The sequence below is a fragment of the Mirounga angustirostris genome, unplaced genomic scaffold (assembly GCF_029215605.1).
Source record: "Mirounga angustirostris isolate CCGP_5_RB_7025 unplaced genomic scaffold, mMirAng1.0.hap1 SCAF_9, whole genome shotgun sequence".
Lineage (NCBI taxonomy): Eukaryota > Metazoa > Chordata > Mammalia > Carnivora > Phocidae > Mirounga > Mirounga angustirostris.
The window spans coordinates 63,825,235-63,847,593 of NW_026991717.1; the positions used below are offsets into that span (position 1 = coordinate 63,825,235).

Sequence of the window (22,359 nt, forward strand, 5' to 3'; positions counted from 1 at the left end):
CAATTTTCAAGAGCTAACTGCAAAAGTTACACTTCTGTAGGTCTCTCTCAATATCCCTCATTGGAATGAATCATTTCTTATTTTGAATTTTCCTAGTTTTCTTTTAAATATCCTTCTTAATTGGTAAAATATGATTGGCACACTTTAGGTATGTATGGACATGTCAATCACTTCCCATACAATTTAGGGTGTGGCCTATTTCTTGTTTGTGTATCTTTCACTAAACTCCCACTAAACTTAATATAGTGCCATGAAATGTTAGGCTTTCAATGAATATTTCCTAGGAGAAAAAGAGGTGTGCATGGTTATTCTACCTATCCCAAACCCAACTAGCAAAACCTATCTCTATTGGAAAAACAGAAGACAAACCCACCAAAGAGCTGTCATGTTTACTATAAAAGCTATTAAAAAGAAAGTGCTTTAAAAAATCCTTTCATTTACTGTGGGCTCTAAAGTCAATAGAAAAGTCATCTTTAATAGAAGAGGCTCTTAAATGGTGATGAAGCAAAGCAGGCAGGCAGACACTAAACAAAGCATATTCTCTCCCCCCACTTCTCTCTCTCTCTCTGTCTGGCCAAAGCAAGAAAGACCCAATTTAAGTTCAGTGTAACATATGTTTAGCATTTACTATATACAAGGCATTAAGGGCAAAAAAGATGAATGAGACACTTTTCAAAGGAGTTTTTCTTCTTTTGCTTTACCAAAAATTTTCCTCTTTAACTCAGAATGACTTGTCTCTAACCAAGGAAATTTTAACATGGTATTATTGGTTACTTGCACGATAATTCTGTTTTCATTGATAATGTCATTGGCTACTTGGAGTATAGTTGCATTTTCACAGGCTTGAAAGTGCCCTGGTGGATAGATAAGGATAGAAATCATGTGGATGATTCTGATAACCTTAGGCTTGAAAGTGCCCTGGTGGATAGATAAGGATAGAAATCATGTGGATGATTCTGATTGTTTCAAGATAACACAGAGTGATATTTACTTATTTCTCTAAAAGTGTCCCAAATATTAAACTTAATTGATTTGAGCCCTTCTTAAGCAATTTGCCCAAAAGAGGTAGTTTACAAACTTTCTTCAATAATTCCTGAAGTATGGGGCGCCTGGGTGGCTCAGTTGTTAAGTGTCTGCCTTCGGCTCAGGTCATGATCTCAGAGTCCTGGGATCGAGCCCCGCATTGGGCTCCCTGTTCCATGGGAAGCCTGCTTCTCTCTCCAACTCCCCCTGCTTGTGTTCCCTTTCTCACTGTGTGTCTCTCTCTGTCAAATAAATAAATAAAATCTTAAAAAAAAATAATTCCTGAAGTATGAGCACAGTAATTATTCATATGATTCTAAATTGTATGCAAAATCAGAGTTAAAAATAATCCTTTTAAATGGACTGTTTTTAGATTTTCTCTTTACTTTCAGGATCTAATAACATAGTAGAGTTCCATTGCCTCTGTGAGCCACAACGTACATGCCGTACTGTTTACCTCCAACAGGGGAAAAAAAAAAACTACTTGACACATGCTATTTAACAATAATTGCTGGGGCTATTCATGTCTGAGTCCTAAGACTGGAATTTCCTGCATTATGGATATTTCATGTTGGAAATATTGGCTGGTTTGGCAGAATGAAAAATAGATGGCTTTGGCTCTGTGGGAAATAACACTCTCAGTGGGTTCACTGCGACATCCTGGAGGCTTAACTTCTAAGTTTGGTGAGTTGGACTGAATTCTGGAGGATGAATGTCTTTGGTAGACACCAGTAGGTGTGCTAGAAGAGAGGTTATAAATTGGATGTACAGTACTTAATATTTTTTTCGGCAGAAATTGGGAAAGAAAGAAGGAGAGCATCTAAATCGTAAATGTATGTAATAGTTTATATTATGTGGTGGTCGTTTCAGTAGTTCTCCAAGAAGGGAGAGTTATGTCACGTGTCATGTCTATCGATAAGCAACTAATTCATTCATTAAATGCTTGTGATGTGATGGGGCTATGCTAGAGGATGAGGACACAGAGTCCCGTAAGTCCTAGCCCTGGGCTCACGGACATGATCTGATGAATTTCGGTCTCAGCAAATCCTTTAATAGCCATCAAATTAGAAATTGCTTGTGAAGGTGACTTGCATTCCAAGTTAGAAGATAATTTCGCTTCTGAACTTACAGAATTATGTGGCAACCTACCTTCTCCTCATTGGATATTTAAATCAAGGGTTGACCACATAATTTATCACCTAAACTGGGGTAGCTTTGAGAGTGAAAGGAAGAGGTACATATAATTATAATAGCGTAGCATGCATAAACCGGGAGAGAACCTAGTTTATGTATGGGCACCCTATCTAAAACCAGGGATGTTCCCTGAATCAATAATGTCTATTACCCAATTTGGAGTCCTCACCAGGGAGACACTATATCCGTTTTCCTTAACGAATAGCTAACAAAAGTGGTGTTAGATAGAAAGAGTCTGAAAGATGTGTTATTCGTGTATTTTCCCAGGTATATCAGGTTAATCATTGCCTGATGATCGGGAAAGATCAGAAATCAGATGTGAGTCATATTAGCCGAGCCCCCAACAGAGCTATCTTCTTTAAATTACGCTTTACTGTTCTGAGGGTGCATTAAACGTACAAGAAAGAACCGTGCGGCCTCGTGACTGTGCATTTGTGTTTGTGACTAAAAATGTTGAAGATTTTTCCCATTGCGATACCTAATGGCATGTAACAGTTCGCATGATTTCTCCTAGAATGTTTGCTCTCTTTCTAAGAACTAATGAGTGTCTTTCTATCAGATAAAGATTCATACAGGCTTCTCATTTGTCCTTTATGCCTGGCTCCTGATGTTTGGCCACAGGAATCCATCCCTGAGGTGAAGCATTCTTATTCTACTAATTCTCATGTTTGGCTGTCTCTCTTTTCTTGATGTGGCACTGGCTTCTAAACTGGTTAATTTTGCAGTTTTATCTTGTAATAGTTAATCTTTTCCAATTACCAAATAAAGTTTAAACCCTTTGGCCTGATGCTCATGGCCTATATATCTGACCCCACGCTCCCGGCCATTCTCACTTGCTAATACCAGCCCTCATGTCTTGTTTCTCTATTTGAACTACTTGCTCTTCCCAGCACATGCCCCATATTTTTTGCCTTTGTGCTGATCTATGTTCATGCTATTCTCACTATTTGGGGATTTGAAGAGAATGCATTAATATCTGTAGTGGTGAGTAGAGTTGAGAGTTTATGGGGAGGAGAATGAAGAGAGTGTCCACCAGAACACTTGAAACCCATTGACAGAGAAAATGTGAAACAGCCTGAGCCCTTCTTCATCTTGCACTCTCTGGCCTGGTGCCATTATCCTCTCCATATGGGAAGACTTGTCCTGGAAAATTCACTTCTTGAAGGAGCAGAGACTCATTCTTAATTCTTTTTTCTAGGGTGTGGGAGAAAGTGAGTGGCATGGAGATAAACAAATCATGTGTTGGGCACAGGCCTGCTAATGCCATCTGCTTCTCTTTGGGCAGTCATTCAAACCTCATAGGCATTTGCCACCCCACCCCCCCTACTTCCCAACCCCAACGTCAAAACTCAGGGATATGCCCCAAGGAATAGGATCCCAGGAATTTACCTCATGTTTATAATCCTACAATCTTCTTGGGTGTGGAGGAAAGAATGGGAAACCCTGGGAGTTATTCCTCTATATGACTATGCATTGAGTCTAGATGTTTTTGTGAAGTCATGAAAGAAAAATGTAAAAAGAAGATGTGATGTATGGGGTAATATTCACAAACCCTAATTTTTTCCATGGCCTCTTCTTTATTTATTTCCTCCTTTTTTTTTTTTTTTTTATCTTATTCATTTTGTAGGATGGGCTCTTGGCTCTAGTTAAAGCACATTGCTGAGGAATGGTGGAAAGGGGTTGTGGTTAGCTAGGTTATACAGAAAGACAACAAAGAAATCAAATACCTACCTTGGCAGTGGCCCAGATGCCTTCCAGTGGATCCTGGTTTGTTATAAGCACAAAAGACCCATGCACAAGGACTCGAAAATGTGGTTAGGCCTATTTACTTTCCAACACAGGAGGAAATTGGAAACAGAAGTCTGGCTTGCCATCAAGAGGCAATTTTAAGTTAATTAATCAAGTGAGGGAATCCAATGGCCAGGAAATGGTGGCAAGAGTCAGTTTTGCACTTTGGGCCTTTGGGCAGGTCGTCAGGTGATCCTAGCAATACGACCGTTGCGTGGCCCGGGGCTGGGGGTGGGGGAGCCGTTCACCATCTCAGCATACCTGGGTGCTGGAAGAATGCAAACTTCCTATGTGTTGTGGTGCGGTGCTGTCCCCGGTGGTTAGAAAATGGTTTGCCAAGGTAGCTGGGCAGCGACAGCAGGAGCAGGATGGAAAAGCAGGTGTTTCTATGACGATGACAGCAGCCTGGTAGGGAAAAGTTGTAAAGACTGGACATGTGATATAAGATGACAGGATACTATTATACTGGGAGACGAATCCTAAAATAACCTTTTCGTTAGTTGGCAAGTTCACTGAAGGCAATGATGTCTTTTGGAGCTGCTTTCTCCAGCCCGGCCAGGATTCAACCCAGGATCCCACATGGCATTTATTCTTGTGCCTCTTTAGTCACTCTTACTCTGGAACATTTCCTCAGTCATTCTTGACCTTGACTTTTTAAAATCCGTGTCTTGCTTGGTTTTGGGCCAACAAACTGCCTCGCCCACTGGGCATCAACAAATGAGTGAAAGACTCTTCTAACCCAACTCCTTGCCCTTTGCTATGGCCTGAATGCCTGCGTCCTCCACCCCAATTCATATGTTGAAATTCTGACTCCCAAAGTGATGTTGTTGGGAGGTGGGGCCTTTGGGGGTGATTAGGTTATGAGGGTGGAGCCTTCATGGGTGGGATTGGCTCCTTTATAAGAGACCCCACAAGCTAGCTTGTCTCTTCCACCATGTGAGGACACCACAAGTAGACACGGCCATTAATTGAAGGCAGGCTGTCTCTAGACAGTGAATCTGCCTGCACCTTGATCTTGCACTTTTCAGCCCCCAGAACTGTGAGAAAGAAATTTCTGTTGTTCATAAGCCACCCAGTCTACACTGTTTTGTTATAGCAGCTCTAATGGACTAAGACGCCCCTGAACCACCTTTCTATAGATATGTGCCTGATAATATTCTTAAATATCCTTAATATATTCAAGGTCTCCGTGAGAGAATATTCCACAACCAACTCAGTAACTTACATTCCAACTATTTTATTCTCAAAGTATTTTTTTGCATTCTAACCTGGATCCTACCTGCTATTGTTGCAACCTTTATTTTGTTCTCTCCTTCATGAAGCACGTCACCTTCTTCCATATAAAATCCTTTCCTTAAAAAGGAGATGGCCTGGGGCACCTGGGTGACTCAGTTGTTAAGCGTCTGCCTTCGGCTCAGGTCATGATCCCAGGGTCCTGGGATCGAGTCCTGCGTCGGGCTCCCTGCTCGGCGGGAAGCCTGCTTCTCCCTCTCCCACTCCCCCTGCTTGTGTTCCCTCTCTCACTGTGTCTCTCTCTGTCAAAATAAATAAATAAAATCTTAAAAAAAAAAAAAGTAGATGGCCTTATTGAGCCACTATTGTCTCCAAGCAGTGAGAAGACAAGATCACCGTACATAAGATGTCACACAACCACATGGGACAGAGGGCATAAATGAATGACACATATGCAGTGTGTTATAATAGAGTAAAAATGATGAAAATCATTTGCATAGCTATGTAGATCTTTCCTTGGGCCAGCGTGTTATTCCTACTTTTTTGTTGATGCTCTGTTTCTAAATATAAATATTTTTTCTTGTAACTTTTTAATCTGAAGATTCTTAAACCTAAGAGGAAGGGAGTCTTTTTTATCTTTCCTTTACACTGATCCACATTTGCTTTTTCTCTCTCTCCCCACCCAATGCTCTCTCTCTCTCCCTTTTTCTTTTTTCATTATCACTCCCTCAAGGAGACATTTTAGGCATTTTTTTTCTAATCATGTACCCCCATGAAAATTTAAGAACTCAGATTAACTGTATATCTGTTTATACCATTGTACTAAGAATTTTTTGCCCTCCAAGAACCAATGCTTACTCTCTCATTTTCTGTACCATTTGAGAATAAGTTGGAGACGTTGTGTGCTTTTCCCCTGACTATTTCAGTATTTTTTTTCTAAGAACAAGGGCAGTCTTTTACATAAGCAAAATATAAATATAAAAATCTGGAAACTTAACACATAGACACAGTATTAGAATAAAAAATCCATAGTCCATATTCAGAATGTGTCGGTGGTCTCAATGATGTCTTTTGGAGCTTCTTTCTCCAGCCCGGCCAGGATTCAACCCAGGATCCCACATGGCATTTATTCTTGTGCCTCTTTAGTCACTCTTACTCTGGAACATTTCCTCAGTCATTCTTGACCTTGACTTTTTAAAAGAGTACCCACACTATTTTGGAGAATGCTCCTCAATTTGGGTTTTCTGGTGTTTTATCCAGATTAGACTCCAGTTCTACTTTGTTGACCAGAATGCCATTGAAGTGATATGTCTTTCACAGGACAGCACATCAGGAGAAACATGATGTCACTGTCTCTTGGTCCTGGGATGTTAACTTGGATCATGTGCTTAAGGTGGTGCCTGGCCAGTAACTGTAAAGTTACACTTTTCCTTTGTAATTAATAAGTAACTTGTGGGAAAAATATTTCGATACCATGTAAATGTCCTATTTCTCATAAAACTTTTTCCTGCTTAGTTTGAGCATCTGCTAATGCTTTCTACTTATTTCTTTTTAACCGTCTCATCCTTTCCATAGTTCTTACTTGGAAGTCTACAGTCAGGAAGAGCTTTCTCTTTACCCCCATTAAACTAATTAATTAACTAATAATTTTAAGTATGGACCTATGGATTCTAATTTTGTTCATTGTGTCATAATCTATCACTATCGTTTGTTTTGGTGTTCAGATTGTGCCAAATTTGGCCTGTGGGATCTCCTTCAAACTGGCTCTTGTGTCCTCTGATTCTCGATTTTGAATAGTAGCCATCCGTTTCAGTATCTGAAATAGCTTTTCAACACATATCCCCTTTGGTTGAATTCCAGCAGGGTGGGAGATCAGGAGGATATCCCTGGGATATCCCAGGGAGATAAGGAGGCATTGCATCTATAATCGGTAGATCAGCCTCTGTCATTGGCAGGTGTCTGACCTTTGACTTTTGAGCCTCAGTTTGCTCGTTTGTAAAATGCAGCTAATAATAGTGTCCTGACTATTCAACTGGGTTGTTATGGGGTAGCAAATAAAATACTGCATAAGAAATGCTAGGCAAGCCATAAAGCTTCAATACTATATAAGATTATTATTATTATCATTATAATGCTTTTATAATGATAATGATACAAGCCTTATGTTAGCAACAAAATACTTTGGGTGATGCCATGGGCAATGGCCCAGAAACAGGAACACTTCTGATAAATAGCGAGGATCTGGATATTATAATAAAGTCATTCAGACCAGCTCCATCTTCCAGAGTACTTCATATGCACTATTTTCATTCCTTTGATGAAATCCCAAATCCCGAGGTGTGGAATTGTCTTTGTAGAGTGTTATTCTTTTGGTGGCTCCCTGCCTGTCGTTTACACATTGGCACCCGCCTGACATGCGATTCATTAGAAAGGCATTCTTGCACACAGGCTGGATCAGTCTCATTTACCCTGTAATGTCTGGAAGGCCCGAGAGACTGCAGTACAAATCGGGCTGCTCAGAGGAGACTTCCCCTGAGAGGGGACGTTTTTTTTTTGGTTCTTTGTTTGTTCTCAGTGTGGTCCTTACTTTATAGTCTCAGAAAATCCCTGGAATTTTTTGCAGCTCTGGGGAAGAGGCATTTCTTCTTCAAACTTAAGCTTTTTCTTAAAGAATCTTGGGCTAACTTATTATCCAATGAATAAAACTGTCATTTACTTGGGTGAAGGCATTTACACAATGACCAGGGGAAAGGGAATTTTGGATAGGTGGTACATCACAATCCAAAATCTTTCCCTATTGGGACGGGGTGGGGGGGGGGGAGTTCCTAGTAGGACTGAGAATTTGTCTCGTATCATCTGAGTTGAACTTTGAGTTCTGGACAAACCTAAAGGTCCAAGGGGAAAAGGCCTTGCTACGGGCCAGGCTTGTTGGCTGTCAGGTCAGTCTGCTGCTGGATGTCTAAGTTCTGGACTCAAGGTGGAGAGGTCTGAGCCTTATTTTCATCAGGCCATCATTTCCATGATTTGCCTAAACCCAGGAATTACTCGTGCAAATACTTTGAAACTATATATTAAAGAAGTGTAAAGTAGGAAAAACCCAAACTGCATTCCCAGCCCAGAGAAGATTCCTGTTCTCTGACCTGCCCTGTGCTAGTTTCCCTGGTAGAGGGGCAATGGTAATTGGGCCAGGACTGGTAATCGGGCCAGGGCCAGGTAATAGGGTGTTTCTCAGTCTTAATAACCACATCGAAGGAGCATCCACTGTTGATCTAAGGCCCGTGAGGAGTACCAAGAAACTCAGACGCAGTCCTAACCTTCAAGGAGCTTTTCGTCATTTCTCCTCTTTAGCCTCACTTTGATTAGGCCTGACCTAGATAGTTTTCATCTAGGACCTTTTGAATCTATGGCATAAGTCTCTGTGGTTGGGAAATTTTCTGCTCCATCTTGAGGATGCTTCCAGAAAATATTTCTATTCTTCATGCACTTACTATTATTCAGGACTGCAAAGTATGAGAAGTGGTCTATGGCAAATCGGAGAAAGGAAGTCTTGGCCTTCCAAGTCAGTTTCTCTCTCTGATACTTCGAAGTATAAAGTAAGTTCAAAAAACAATAGCCACAACATTTTGCATCTTCTCCCACTATGGCTGGAGTCAGTTTCCCCACCCTTGGAATTTGGTTTGGATTTGTTTTGCAAAATGGGACTGTAGCAACTTGATGCAAACAGAGACTTGTAAAGTGCTTGCACATTGAACCTTATTCTCTTGCTACTTTTGGAACCCTGTACCACCGCCATGTAAGCCAGCTGAGGCTGGCCTGCTGAACAGGAGAGATGAGTGGCAGAGTGGCCCCCATCGTCCCAGCCAGCTACCACCCTGGAAACAGAGATACCCAGCTGACTGGCAGCTAACTGCAAGGCATGAATAATTGGAGCTGAGGGTAGCTGAAGAACGGCTCAGTTGATCCCAGCCTGAATTGCCAGCTCCTAAGAATTGTGTGCTAGACATAATGATTGTTGTTTTAAGCCACTAATTTTTTTGAACTTTTAATTTTGACTCAAAAGCTGCAAATGTAATAGTCTGGTGCACCCTTCACTCAGCTTTTCCTAATGGCCACATCACATGTAGCTGCAGTACAATATCAAAGGCAGGAAATGGACATAGGTACATGATTGCTAACTAGCCTAAACGAACACCATTTTCACCATGTTTTTAAAAATCTGCATTCATTTATATGTGTGTCCATGTGCATTTGTAGCTTTTTGAAATTTTATCGCACAGATAGATTTGTGTAATCTTCATCATGTCCATAGTAGGACTTCTTTATTTATTTATTTTTTCTTTTGAATGAGTTTTATTAATTTGAAAGAGAAATCTTATTGGGGTTTTTTTAAATTTTTTTATTCTTATGTTAATCCCCATACATTACGTCATTAGTTTTAGATGAAGTGTTCCATGATTCATTGTTTGTGCATAACACCCAGCGCTCCATGCAGCATGTGCCCTCCTCAATACCCACCACGAGGCTAACCCATCCTCCCACCCCCCTCCCCTCTAGAACCCTCAGTTTGTTTTTCAGAGTCCATCGTCTCTCATGGTTCGAGTAGGACTTCTTCTTGCTCCCTCTTTGTATTTGCACCCACCCCCCTCCTGTCTGTGTCCCCCAGCAACCACTAATCTGTTTTCTATGTCTGTAGTTTTGTCATTTCAAGAATGTTATACAAATTGAATCATGCAGTATGTATCCCTTTGAGGTCCATCCAAGTTGTGAATCAGGAGTTCCTTCCTTTTTATTGTTAAGTAGTATTCCATTGTTTGTATGTACCAAGTTTGTTCTAGAAACTAGCTCTTTGATGGATATATGGTTTTGTAAATATTTCCCTCAGTCTTTAGCTTGTCTTCTTGTCCTCTTAACAGAATCCTTTATGGTACAAATGATTTAATTTTGATGAAGTCCAATTTATGAATTTTTCTTTTATGTATTATGTTTTTGATGTTATACGTAGGAACTCTTCACCTAGTCCTAGCTTCTGAAGATTTTATTGTTTTCCTCAAAAAGGTTTATGGTTTTATGTTTTCCATTTAAATCTATGATCCGTTTTGAATTAATTTTTGTATAAGGTTCATTTTTAGTTTACATGGGTCCCAACAGTTTGTTGGAACAACTATCCAGCCTTCATTGACCTGCTTTTGTACCACGGTAAAGAAAGTTAACCACTGGAAATCATTGGAAAGAAAATCAACCAAATTTCTTGGTTCTCTATATTGTTCAATTGAACTATGTTTCTGTTCATTTGCCAATAGCACACAGTTATTATTAAGCTATGTAACTATTAAAGATTACTATAGCTACACAATTTTAAAATCAGGTACCATGATTTCTTCTACTTAATTTTTTTTTCAGAATTAGTTTAGCCATTCTGAAATGTTTCTTTTCTTTCCCATATAAATTTTAGAATAAGTTTTTCTATGCCTATAAAAAATCTTGCTGGGATTTTGATAGGAATTGCATTAAACCTATAAAATAATTTTGGGAGAATTGATCTCTTTACTACAATGAGTCTTCCAATCCATGATCACAGCGTATCTTTCCATTTATTTAGATCTTTAATTTCTTTCATCAGAATTTTATAAATTTTAGCTTAGAGCGTCTGTATATGTCTTGTTAGATAAGTTACTTTAATGACCGTTTTCATGAGGAAATTGATAACTAATATCAAAAGCAGGAAATTGATAGAGGTACACTGTGGTCCTGACAAGATTATGTGTCAAACATGGCTCAGCTCTATGGGCCTATGTGCTCCAGTCTCACAGCCAGTAAATCAGAGGGAAAAGTGAAAACAACTATAAATCACATAGGGTGTGGTGATGGAAGGGGAGAACAGGTGGGTCCTACCCCTGGTGAAAGCCCAAACTTATAATCGCCAAGGCTTACATCAGGCTTCCAGAAAGAAGGCAGGTCTTTATTTCTAAGACCAAAATTACTCTAGAACTTTCCAACTAAAATTTAGATTTTCCCTGTGATAAAATCTGTATATTAACATTTGCATTTACATTTCTCCTCAAGATGTTAAAATGAGCACATACATAATCTCCTTGGCTCTTAACAGAGTAGAATGATAAAAACTCATGTTTATCCACTCTGAGTCTGGAGCTGCCTTCATGTTTGCGACTATAGTTGTCCAAGAAACACTTGATTGGGACTCCGTTACTCCTGCAATGAGAGGGTAGCACTCATGATAAATTATAGTTTTCCTCATTATGTTGATCTATCTGCTCTCTCACCTACGTTACCCTCTTTCTCACTTTTAAAAAGAGAAAGAAAAACAAAAATTTGTTTATCTTTATTTTTATTTTTTTAAAGATTTTATTTATTTGCGAGAGAGAGAATGAGAGACAGAGAGCATGAGAGGGAGGAGGGTCAGAGTGAGAAGCAGACTCCCTGCTGAGCAGGGAGCCCGACGTGGGACTCGATCCCGGGACTCCAGGATCATGACCTGAGCCGAAGGCAGTCGCTTAACCAACTGAGCCACCCAGGCGCCCATGTTTACCTTTATTTTTGATAAACACAGTCACATTAAAATGTAAAAGGATAAGATCTAATGATTTGGAAGGAACAGAAACCCCTATAGTGGGGAACAGAGGCTAAAGGCAATTGGCTCATGAGAAACAGATACTACATACAAAGAGTGGAGCTGAGCTTCACAGATCATTTGATGAAGACTTTGCTTGTCCCACGAAAGGCAGAACATCTGAGCTAGGCTTCCCAGAATAAGTTGAGATCAGTGTTTACAGCTCATTAAGCCAGTGGACATGACAGATTCTACTAACTACTGCTCGATCCTGCCTGCCTGTGATTCTGGGATGGAGAATAGACATCTGGGTGAGAATCAGGCCCTGCTGCATCTAACCAGGGCCCTCAGTGTGGCGCTACCAGTCGTGGCTGGGGATAAGGTAAATACATCTTGGCTTGGTGATGAACATCTGGAATGCCAGAGTAAGGTAACCAACCCTAAAACCACTGGACAGGCAGGGGAGTCCACCAGAAAAAAACTCCAGAGCAAGATAAGCTTCCAAACAAAAATTACAAGGTATACAACGAAAATGTCTGTCATGAGGATAGTTAGATCGAACAATCTATATAGACTCTACGCATGAGGGAAGAGAGTTCTGTATAATCTATAGATTCCACACACAGGGAACTAAAAGGAATGGTGTGATATAAAAATATGTTAAAATAAGTACTTTGGAATCATCAAATAAGTGGAGGAGGGAATGAGAACAAGAGTATTTATCAAGAACAGTAAGGTATTAAAACTATTAATCTAGAAACCTTAAAGATGGAAAGTGTACTCATTGAAATCAACATTGTAGCTGATAAGGAAAGCTATAAACTAGATATCTGGGCCAGGACTGGGGTGAGGCAAGGGAGGAAGTGGGTGGGGAGTAAGGCAGCCCCCCCCCACCCACCCCCTGCACAATTTAAGGAGGCACTCACTATCAGATGCAGACCTTGAACTTGTACAAGCCTGAGAGTAAGTGCCTCCTTAAATTGTGTGCCCTGGACACCACACTTGCCTCACCCTTGTCCCAGTTTTGGTAGACATGGCTGAAGAGCAAGTTAAGAGTTAGAAGATACAGCTGAAGGAATGGTCTAGAAGGCCGATAAAGGGATTTACAGTATGAAAAGTTGAGAGACCTGGAGAAAAGCAGCCCCCCCCACCCAAATATCTTAAGAATTCCAGAAAGAGAGACTAAGAAGAGCAAGGAAGAAATATTAAGAGAGATAACTTGAAAATTGTTCAAAATTGAAGATACTAATCTTTCAGTTAAAATAGTTTTGTCTTTATGAGATTTTATTTATTTATTTTTAATTTATTTTTAAAGATTTTATTTATTTGACAGAGAGAGACACAGCAAGAGCAGGAACACAAGCAGGGGGAGTGGGAGAGGGAGAAGCAGGCTTCCCTCCGAGCAGGGAATCTGACGTGGGGCTCGATCCCAGGACCCTGGGATCATGACCTGAGCCGAAGGCAGATGCTTAACGACTGAGCCACGCAGGCACCCCTATAAATGAGATTTTAAGCAGTGTCTTATTCATTGCTGAAAATGGGAAGGGCCCAAATTCCTGCTCGTCCCCTGAGCCAGGCCAGTTTAAAGGGCTTGGGAGAAGTGTATTGGGTCTCAGGGCACTGGCCCGTTAGAGAGGACTGTGGATGGCACAGAGGGATGATGTCCTCGCTTTTATGCGTGTGACTGGTAAACATTCCACAGGCAGTTTCCAGTATACACTTGCTTCTGAGTAGCAGGGGCTCAACAGGCACTCTGCTGTCTCGTCACTCCTTGAGGGACATGAAAGTCTTTGTTTGCAACCAGTAGTTTGGGGTTAAGCTGGATGCCTGTTTGCGAACCACTCCAACTACAGGTCTTCCTTCCCCGTTGCTGCAGATGAAATGTTTACAGCCCCCTGTGCCTCTGTTGTCATCCGCCTCCTCTGGCAAGGGAGAAACACTTGTCAGACTGCAACACTGAGGGCAGAAATTGCTTGATAGAAAGAGTATGGCTTTAGTCCTTCAAGCTGTTTGCTTTTCTTCACTCCTTATCACAACTAAATATGTAGTTAAGGCAGGAAGCCTGACCATTTTGGCCCAGCCGATGCACAATTGAAGAGATGGGTCATTGCTTATTTCTGGACTCACATTAGCCCTCATGGCAATTTAGGTCTAGTAATGAGTGCAAAGTTTACTTCCCCTTTTCAACAGGCTCTTTACCACATGGGTGGTAGGGTAAACAGAGGCTCAAGTCGTGAAGAACTTGAGGCAGGAGGAAATCCTTAGCATATAGAAGATGGAGAACTCTGAATAAATAATTTGAGTTAGCCTTGCAAGGCTCTTTGTTTATTTCGAGGTAATTAAAATGTTCTGGGTTTGGAGGAGAAATGATGCTTTGGGAATTACTCATTTGATGTTTTTAAATTAGGGTTTTGGCATCTCTTTCCAGGAGTGAGTAATTTCTTTTGTGGTGTCTGTGTGCAGATAACACAACAATCAAAATAACCCAGAGCTTTCGGTCGAAAAGTGCCTGGGAAGAACTGAAGAATGTCATATCATAAATTGGGGCTCAGCGGATGCTAAGTCAGAAATTTTACATGGAAAACATAGAGTTGAGATCAGGACACTGAAGGATTGGATCAACAGGTGTGTGCGTGTATTTGAGTGTGTGTGTGTGTATGTGTATCTGTTTATGGTGTGTGTATTTGCGTATCCGTTTACATGTTTACAAAGAGACAGATACAGAGAGACAGACTAAGAAGCAGAGACAAAGCAATGGGGAGACCCAAAAGACTGAGAGACAGATAGAAACATAACTCTTGAGCGTTCAGTTACAAATCGGGAAACTGAACTAGGTGAGAGAAAAATTGCCTTGCCATCACGAAAGCACAAGTAAAAAGAGCAGTCACCATGTACCAGGTGTAGCATAGGATGTAAAACCTTTACAAAGGCACAGCCCCTTTCTGAGCAGGAGGAACCGAGAAGTAAGTTTGGCTGTCATTGTGTAATATGCTGGTGCAGGATTAAAGGGGAACACACTATAGGCTCAAGTGAGATCAGCTAACTTTCTAGGTAGATCCCAAGATCTTGCTGGTGTGGTCCAGGGTGCTGGATGTGCAGGGTTTCGGTGAATATCATCTCGATGCTGTCGTATGGTCCGAGGAGCCTCAAAATAGAGATAAAGATCTATTTAAATGTTTGCCTTCCTCGCTCGTGCCATCTCAAATAGAAAATAGATTGTATGCTCACGAAGGAATACATTTGTTTTGGACTCATTTAATACAGTAATAATATTTAAATTAGGATTGAGCTTTTTTACATTTTACAAATTGCTTTCACTTCTAGCATCTGGTGGTTGCATCTTTAAGACAATTCTGTGTCGGGAAGATGTTATTGGTTCACAGGCAAAGAAGCTGAAGCACAGAGAAGTTGAAATACTTGCCCAAGGTTACAGAGCTGGGGAAATGGCCAAGCAGGCCTTGGATTCAGGTTCACTATCCTTTCATCGTTCTATGTGTCTAATTGCCTGCCATATAAAATGCTATTAGGATTCTGCATTTGGTTTAATTTCCTATTACAACTATGTTAATAAAAGAATGCTAGAGTCCAGGCTGATAGAAAAATCCCATATCTAAATTCTCTGCTTGAAGTAGGTAGAGACCCACAATAATTTTTTTTTTTTTTTTTTTTTGGTCACAACTTTTATAGAGGGCCAAGAGGTTTGGTGACCTTATGTGTTAAAAGTCATTGCTGCATTAATCATTTTGACATAATAGATTTTAGGAAGGCTTTTCTGAGTTCCATTTAATATAGTTTCTTACTAGTGTTGAGTGAATTGGTTTGACTTTCTGTCAAGCTCCTTCTAACCAGGAGCACTATGACCAGTTCCCTAGCCAAACACAGAGCGGGAAGGCCGGGCTTGTCTTGTCTCTGGCTTGTTTCTATGGTTGGAGTAAAATGGCTCAGAAAATCATGTGAGCAGAGCACACCACATGTTCCCACATCAAGAGGGCTGGTTTGGGAATTAGAGCCTCATTCCATTTGAAAGTTCCAGCTTCATAACCAGAAATTTTCCATTTGAGACTCAGATACAGATTTAGAAACAGGTTTTGAGGGTCAGAGGAAATTTAAGGGAGACAGTCCCTTTCAGCTTGGGCCTCCATGACATGTCATAAAGATGGAAATAGTAGATGAAAAGCTGAATAGGTGATTAAAGATAATGTTGACCTCTTGTTTGGCATTGCAAATTAAATTTCCCGTATGTTTATCTCATGGGCGGCTGTTTCATATTGATGGATATTGATGATAAAGGAGATTGGATAAGTGTTTTACTCTTCCATTCAGGTGTATATTCTTGGATCAATGGCTCTCAAAGAAACAATCATGACTATTTGGACTTCTTGTAAATAAAGCTTTGGCAGAACCACCACTAACCCTGGCATTCACATCCCCCCAAACCGTTGTGCTCGCCACTGGATAGTTCTTAGAAGATGAAGTTTCAGAATGTGGCACATTCCATATATCTGAGGAATCCAAATCCGTATTCTTTTTTTTTTTTTTTTAAAGATTTTGTTTATTTATTTGAGAGAGAGAATGAGAGAGAGAGAGCACATGAGAGGGGGGAGGGTCAGAGGACAAAGCAGACTCCCCGCCGAGCAGGGAGCCCGATACGGGACTCGATCCCGGGACTCCAGGATCATGACCTGAGCCGAAGGCAGTCGCTCAACCAACTGAGCCACCCAGGCGCCCCCCGAATCCGTATTCTTAAGAGGGCCATGTGAATGTTAAGTCACCTTGGGCCCGTGTTACCAGAAAGCTAAATCAGAAGGCATAAGTTCATGCTTTTCAATTCAGTATCAGTTGTGTATCTGGCTCTCTAGTAGGTGACTTGATATTTTATTATCTTATAGGTGTTTGGAATAGTGTTATGGACTCCATTGCACAGACTGAGGGCTGGAGGCTCAGAGATGTGCCCTTGGTGACAGCTGACAGGTGGCAGGATTCCTTCAGACACGAAGCCCTCACACTCTCTGTTACAACCCCATGGGCACATAACTCAGGGGACTTCATGTGGTCTTAGGCCAAATGAACTCTAGGTCACTAGAGAACTTTTGCTTCTTCCAACATCATTTTTCTAGAAGACCAGAGAAAAAGTATCCCTAGAACTCAAACATCATGGCATTGCTTTTCTAAAAAGGAGGCTTCTGATGCAAGGCCCAGAAGAGAGGTTTATAGGTCCTCACTCTTCTTCTCTGGGAGGAATTTAAATCATTACAAAGTCTGACCTAAAATGCTCCCCAAGGGATGCTTCTAGGGGAAAAATGGAATTGGTAGGTTATCTGACTGATTTATCCACGTAGAAAACTGAATTGAAAGGCATTTTACAGAGCTGTTTCAGGGTGTGGAAAGACTCAGTCTGTGATTTCGATGCCCAAAGAAGGAGAAAAAAGAGTCAACTAAGGGGGAAAAATAGTCTAAGAAACAAAAAATACAATCATAACTAATGCTGCTTAGCTCCACAGTGTATGCGTGGTCATGATTGTGACGAAGCTCTTACTGGGAAGATGGGTGGGAAGATGCGCACCGTGATGGGGGTAGGGACGCAACGTCACCACTTTCATCCAAAGTCTCTGGACTCGGAGTGCAGGCTCTGGGTCACATTTCACCCCCAAAGAGCAAACCCCCCAGTCTCTAGATGGCTCAAGTGAACTAGCCTTCTTTTGTTTTTTAATGTTTTTTAATACAATCCTCATAAAAGGACCTATAATTTTCAGGCTATATTCTGAAACCAGAAAAATGCCTTTGATATAATTCCTCCACCTCTTCGATTTTAGAGAACTAACCAAGGAGATCTTACTGTAAGACTTTTTGTTTTGTTATAAAAGAATAATAGAACTTTAACTGTTGGCATGGATATAAACTCAATTTTTTAGATCCAGTTTTCTAGATGAAAATTTGAATCGTGAAGCAATGAGTCTTGAGTTACAGAACAGGTTGTCTCTCTGTTGGCGGGTCACTTCTTCCCACAGGGTCTCAGATTCCTCATCTGGGGAATGAAGGAGTGGAACTAAAAAATCTTTACAGCTCCTTCTGGCACCACAAGTTTTGATGGCAAAAATGGAGACCCCTGTGTTTCTGCAGGCCCAGTTCCCAGACCATACTACTGACGGGGTCTCTCGGGCCCCCGGGAATCCCTGCTTAGGTTCAGGGCTGGGCCTGCCTCTGTGGGAGAATGCTCCAGCCCTCGCCATTCCTAACCAGATGAAGACCAGGATTCCTCAGCAGGCCTCTGCGGGCAAGGGGACCCAAGAAGCTGGACTGGGCTTATGCCACATATATGCATAGTGTTGTGGGAGGGATGCTTCAGTCCCGACAGGCCGACTTCCAGCAGCACTTTTCTGGGGAAACAGTCTTTGTTGTTAACAGGCAAAGCAGGCTAATAGTATTCTTCCATGTTCACACTCAGCCCTCCATCTGCACAAGTGAGTAATCTGACTTACAGAGAATGTATTTACAGAAAACAGCCATGAAAAGAGTCTCTTGGAGCCAGAGTTAAACACAAAATGGGAAAAGGCAAAACTTTTTAGAATTCCGTTGTCAAGTCAGGGTCCATCTGTTGCTGCTGGGAATGCATCCGCCTACCAAACCCTAAAGGCCTGCATCCCATCTGCAGCTAGAAGCAGCGATGTGGTCGGTGGGTGTCTACACTCTGGTGCTGTACTGAGCCCAAGCCCTCTAGCTCTCATCAGCTGAGCTGCGTGGCTAATTTTAGGACTGCTTGCAAACTGCTCATCCAGAGGGGAGGGCTGGCTCCCTCTGGCGCCGTGACCTGAGACCGGGGACTCAGCAGTCCCTCTTGGGCAGCATCGCCTTGTCACTGTTGCTTGAGGGCTAGCGATCTGATTTGCAGGGTCATCCACCAGTGTTGGGAGAAGACAGGTGGGAGCCTAAGAGACAATGCGGGGGACACTCTGACCCACTGTTCTAGGACCAGCTGCCCTGCCTGAGGCCTCTGTTTAATATTCCTCTGCCTTCCCCATCCATCCTCATTTCCTTCCTCCTCCTCTCTGTGCTTCACCAAAAACTTACATAGGCTAGAATAGAAACTTTATGAAAATACAACTATGTCTTCCACAGTCTTCTCTGAATCCTTAGTTCCCGCATGCTCTTTAGCATGTTGGCAGTTGGTCAATGAATGTCCATGGAATTAGTGGACATGTGAGATGTGTTTCCTTTACCAGAGTCTGAATTCTTTCACAGCACGTAACCTCTGCTTCCAGGGCCGGGGTGGGGGGCTCTGGCATGATTATTTTTTTATTGTAAAACTAAAAAAGAAAAAAAATTGTAAAATTTACCATATTAAGTATTTTTTTGCACACTTAAAATCTATTTGTTTATTTAAGTTGAGATAAATTTGACATTACATTGCCTTTTTAGGTGTACAACATAATGATTTGATATACAAACATATTATGAAATGATCATGACAATAAGTCTTGTGAACATCTACCATTTATACATAGTCATGAAATTTTTGCATGTGTGTTGAGAACTTTTAAGATCTACACTCATAGCTACTTTCAAATATATAATCCAGTATTGTTAACTATAGTCATCATACTGCACATTACATCCCAGGACTTATGTATCTTGTAATTGGAAGTTTATGCCTCTTCACCTATTTTGCCCACCGCCTACTCCATGCAGCTGGCAACTGCCAATCTGTTCTCTCTCTGAATTTGGTTTTCCTTAGATTTCACATGTAAGTGAGAGCATATACATGTATTTGTCTTTCTCTCTCCATATTAAATATTTTTAAGTGTGCAATGCAATGGCATTAAATACATTTGCATTGTTGTGCAGTCATCACTAGACGTAGAATTTTCGTAGCCAGATCTGGGTGTGGGAGATGCCCGGAGGAAAGGAAAATAAGGGTGCAAGGTCCAAGAGAGCTTTGGGGATTAAGGAAGAAATGAAGAATGCAAAATATCAAGTCTACAGAAGTAGGTGGTACATAAGAAAATCTAGATCTCTATGAAAGTGGCTTGAAGAGAGCACAAAGAACACGTGGGTTCCAGCAAGAACCAGAGGGGCAAACACGGTAGCAAGGAGCTTTCTGTGGCTGAGTTCATGGGTGGAGGTGTTGAGATGCTGAAGGAATCGGGCAGCCATGTCTCTCTATACCTAAGAACCTTCCACAGGGTTCGGCACACGAGAAGGCATATAATGAAAATTTTAAACTCAATTGAACTTGTGGTTTATGGTAAGGGGATGGGATATTCAGGATGGGATGGACATTCAGCACGTGGCTACAGCCCCCTTGGGCTGTACGTAAAGGACGTTTAGAATGCTTGGTGGCCTTTACCTTCTGCTTTCACTCACCTCAAAAGATTTGTCTGTATTATCCCTAAAGGGCTGTTTCAGCCTTTTTGTTTTTCAGAAAGTAACAATGCAGAGGAAGTTGAAAGGCCATTGAAGACAAGAAACCAGGTTTGCCAAATGCCCAATTTTTTAGCCACGGAGCAGGTCAGCTGGCAGAAGCAGGAAGCACATGAATGCTTGTGTCCTTTCCCTAACCTCTGGCAAATCTGACAGTCTGTGAACCTCCTTGCCCTCTTCCCCTCAGCCATCCTGCTGGACTTGGGTGTTGCAGGAGCCCTGCTAAATGAAGGATCTCTTTGTAGCCTCTGACAGTTTTTACTTTCTGCCATGTGACTCCATTCACATCAGTGATGACTTGACTCGCTTGCCAAAACCTGAGCACAGAAAGAGAATGTCCCTTCACGGGTCCTGGGAGCACAGAGGGGCCAGTGAATTCTCCTCGGGGGAGGTGGGGAGAGGGATGGCAATCATTCTTCCCCCACTCCCTCTCTTTGTTTGGAAAAACTGCCACAGCCAGGTGCAGAGTCAAGGCCCTCCAAATGAGAGGGAAGGGGACACATTCAGGCAATAGACAAGGGAGAGAAGCATGTGAAGATGGGAATTAGTATGGGTGTCAGAAGGCTGGGAGGAAATGAGTCTGAGGAATGCAGAAGAACAGGTGGCAAGACAGGGAAAAATAAGATGAAATAGACAAATTTGGGCCAAATGATGAGGGACCGTGAAAGCAAAGAGGAGCTATAGAGGTTTGATGCAAACAGTTATGGAGAGGCACTGAGTTTTTGAGAATCTATTAAACAAATATTCTTGGATGCTATTATACTTCAGATACTAAAGTAGGCTCTGGGGATACAGTGCGATACAGTGGTAGGTGAGCCTGCCCTGAAAGAGCTTACAATCTGGAGAGGGAGGCAGTTCAGCAGCCCACCATTATAATGCAGCAGCTACATGAAATGACAGGTTAAAAATTTATATAAAGAGATTAGAAAGAGTAAAACTCAGAGTCATGGAGGCCTGGTATGGAGCTCTTGCAATAAATGAATACGTAAGTTATGAATATCTTGAGTGCATGGTGGGGAAATAGGAAGGAATGGACAGAGGAAAAGTGTATTTCCAAGTAGAGCTAATATCCACGACATAGTTTGGCACTAGTTTGCATTCAATGTAATATTTGAACAAATGTGTGAACTTTGTGATTCTGCATTTTTAAGAAGACAGCAGAAAAGCTGGCTGTCTGATTTTGAAATTGGGTGATGGAATGGAGATACCGGTGACAGAACAAAGGAGTTGGGGAGAATGGAAGGAGGGAGGGTGAGAGGACAGGAAGGGAAAGGAAGATGTTGCATTTGGCTTAAGACATGTTGAGTTTAAGGGGCGCCTGGGTGGCTCAGATGGTTGGGCGTCTGCCTTGGGCTCAGGTCATGATCCCAGGATCCTGGGATCCAGCCCCGCATCGGGCTCCCTGCTCGACAGGGGAGTCTGCTTCTCCCTCTCCCTCTGCCTCTCCCCCTGTTCATGCTCTCTCTCTGTGTCTCGAATGAATAAATAAAAAAATAAATAAAAATAAAAATAAAACGACAGTAGGACATCCCATAGCAAATGTCTAGTTTGTTGTCAGAGAATAAAGCAAACAAAATAACAAACAAGCCTTGGGAAGAAGTACTGAAGAACACATGTAAGAACAGGGTTGGAGATACTCACTCTAGAGTAATTAGTAGAGTAATAATAATTGAGTACCTCAGATTGAATTCTCTGACAAAGAAAAATAAAACTATAAAAAGGAGCAGAGAGTTAAGGATCATGACTTAGAAATTACTCAAACTTTTCTCCTAATGACTGAGGTCTGGGCTCAGTCTTGCGCTTGACTTCTAGGTCCCATGTGTCCAGGGGAGCTCTTCCCAGTTCTGCCTCTCCCCTCCATCTTTAACCGCCGTCTACTCTGCTGGGCTGCAGCTGTCAGCACAGGTCTACATGCGAGCTGCTGAGCCTCAGCTAGCATCTTCCAGCCTCTTCTTTCCAGCCGCTGGACCCCTCCTAGGGTCACTGAGCTCCAGGTAGGATCCAAATTTAAATCAGGTTGAAACTCGCCACAAATGGCCTCAGACCTTGCCTCTCCCTGAGACCTGTATTTCACTGCTACCTAGAGATTTCTGCTGTTTTTCTTTGCACATCAGACCAGGCGGCCTGGACCCAGA

The 22,359-nt window shown here is 41.8% G+C and overlaps 1 long non-coding RNA gene across 5 annotated transcripts in view; it reads left to right on the plus strand.

The window, feature by feature from the left end:
• Nucleotides 1-1,552: 1,552 nt before the first annotated feature.
• The window catches only part of LOC135361589 (uncharacterized), a 178,371-nt gene continuing 157,564 nt past the window's right edge, over nucleotides 1,553-22,359 (plus strand). For 2 of the 5 annotated variants that reach the window (XR_010405069.1, XR_010405068.1), the window contains exon 1: nucleotides 1,553-1,707. This is a non-coding gene — a long non-coding RNA (uncharacterized LOC135361589). The remainder of the gene's footprint in view (nucleotides 1,708-22,359) is intronic. The other 3 variants (XR_010405067.1, XR_010405065.1, XR_010405066.1) reach the window with 3 other exon arrangements.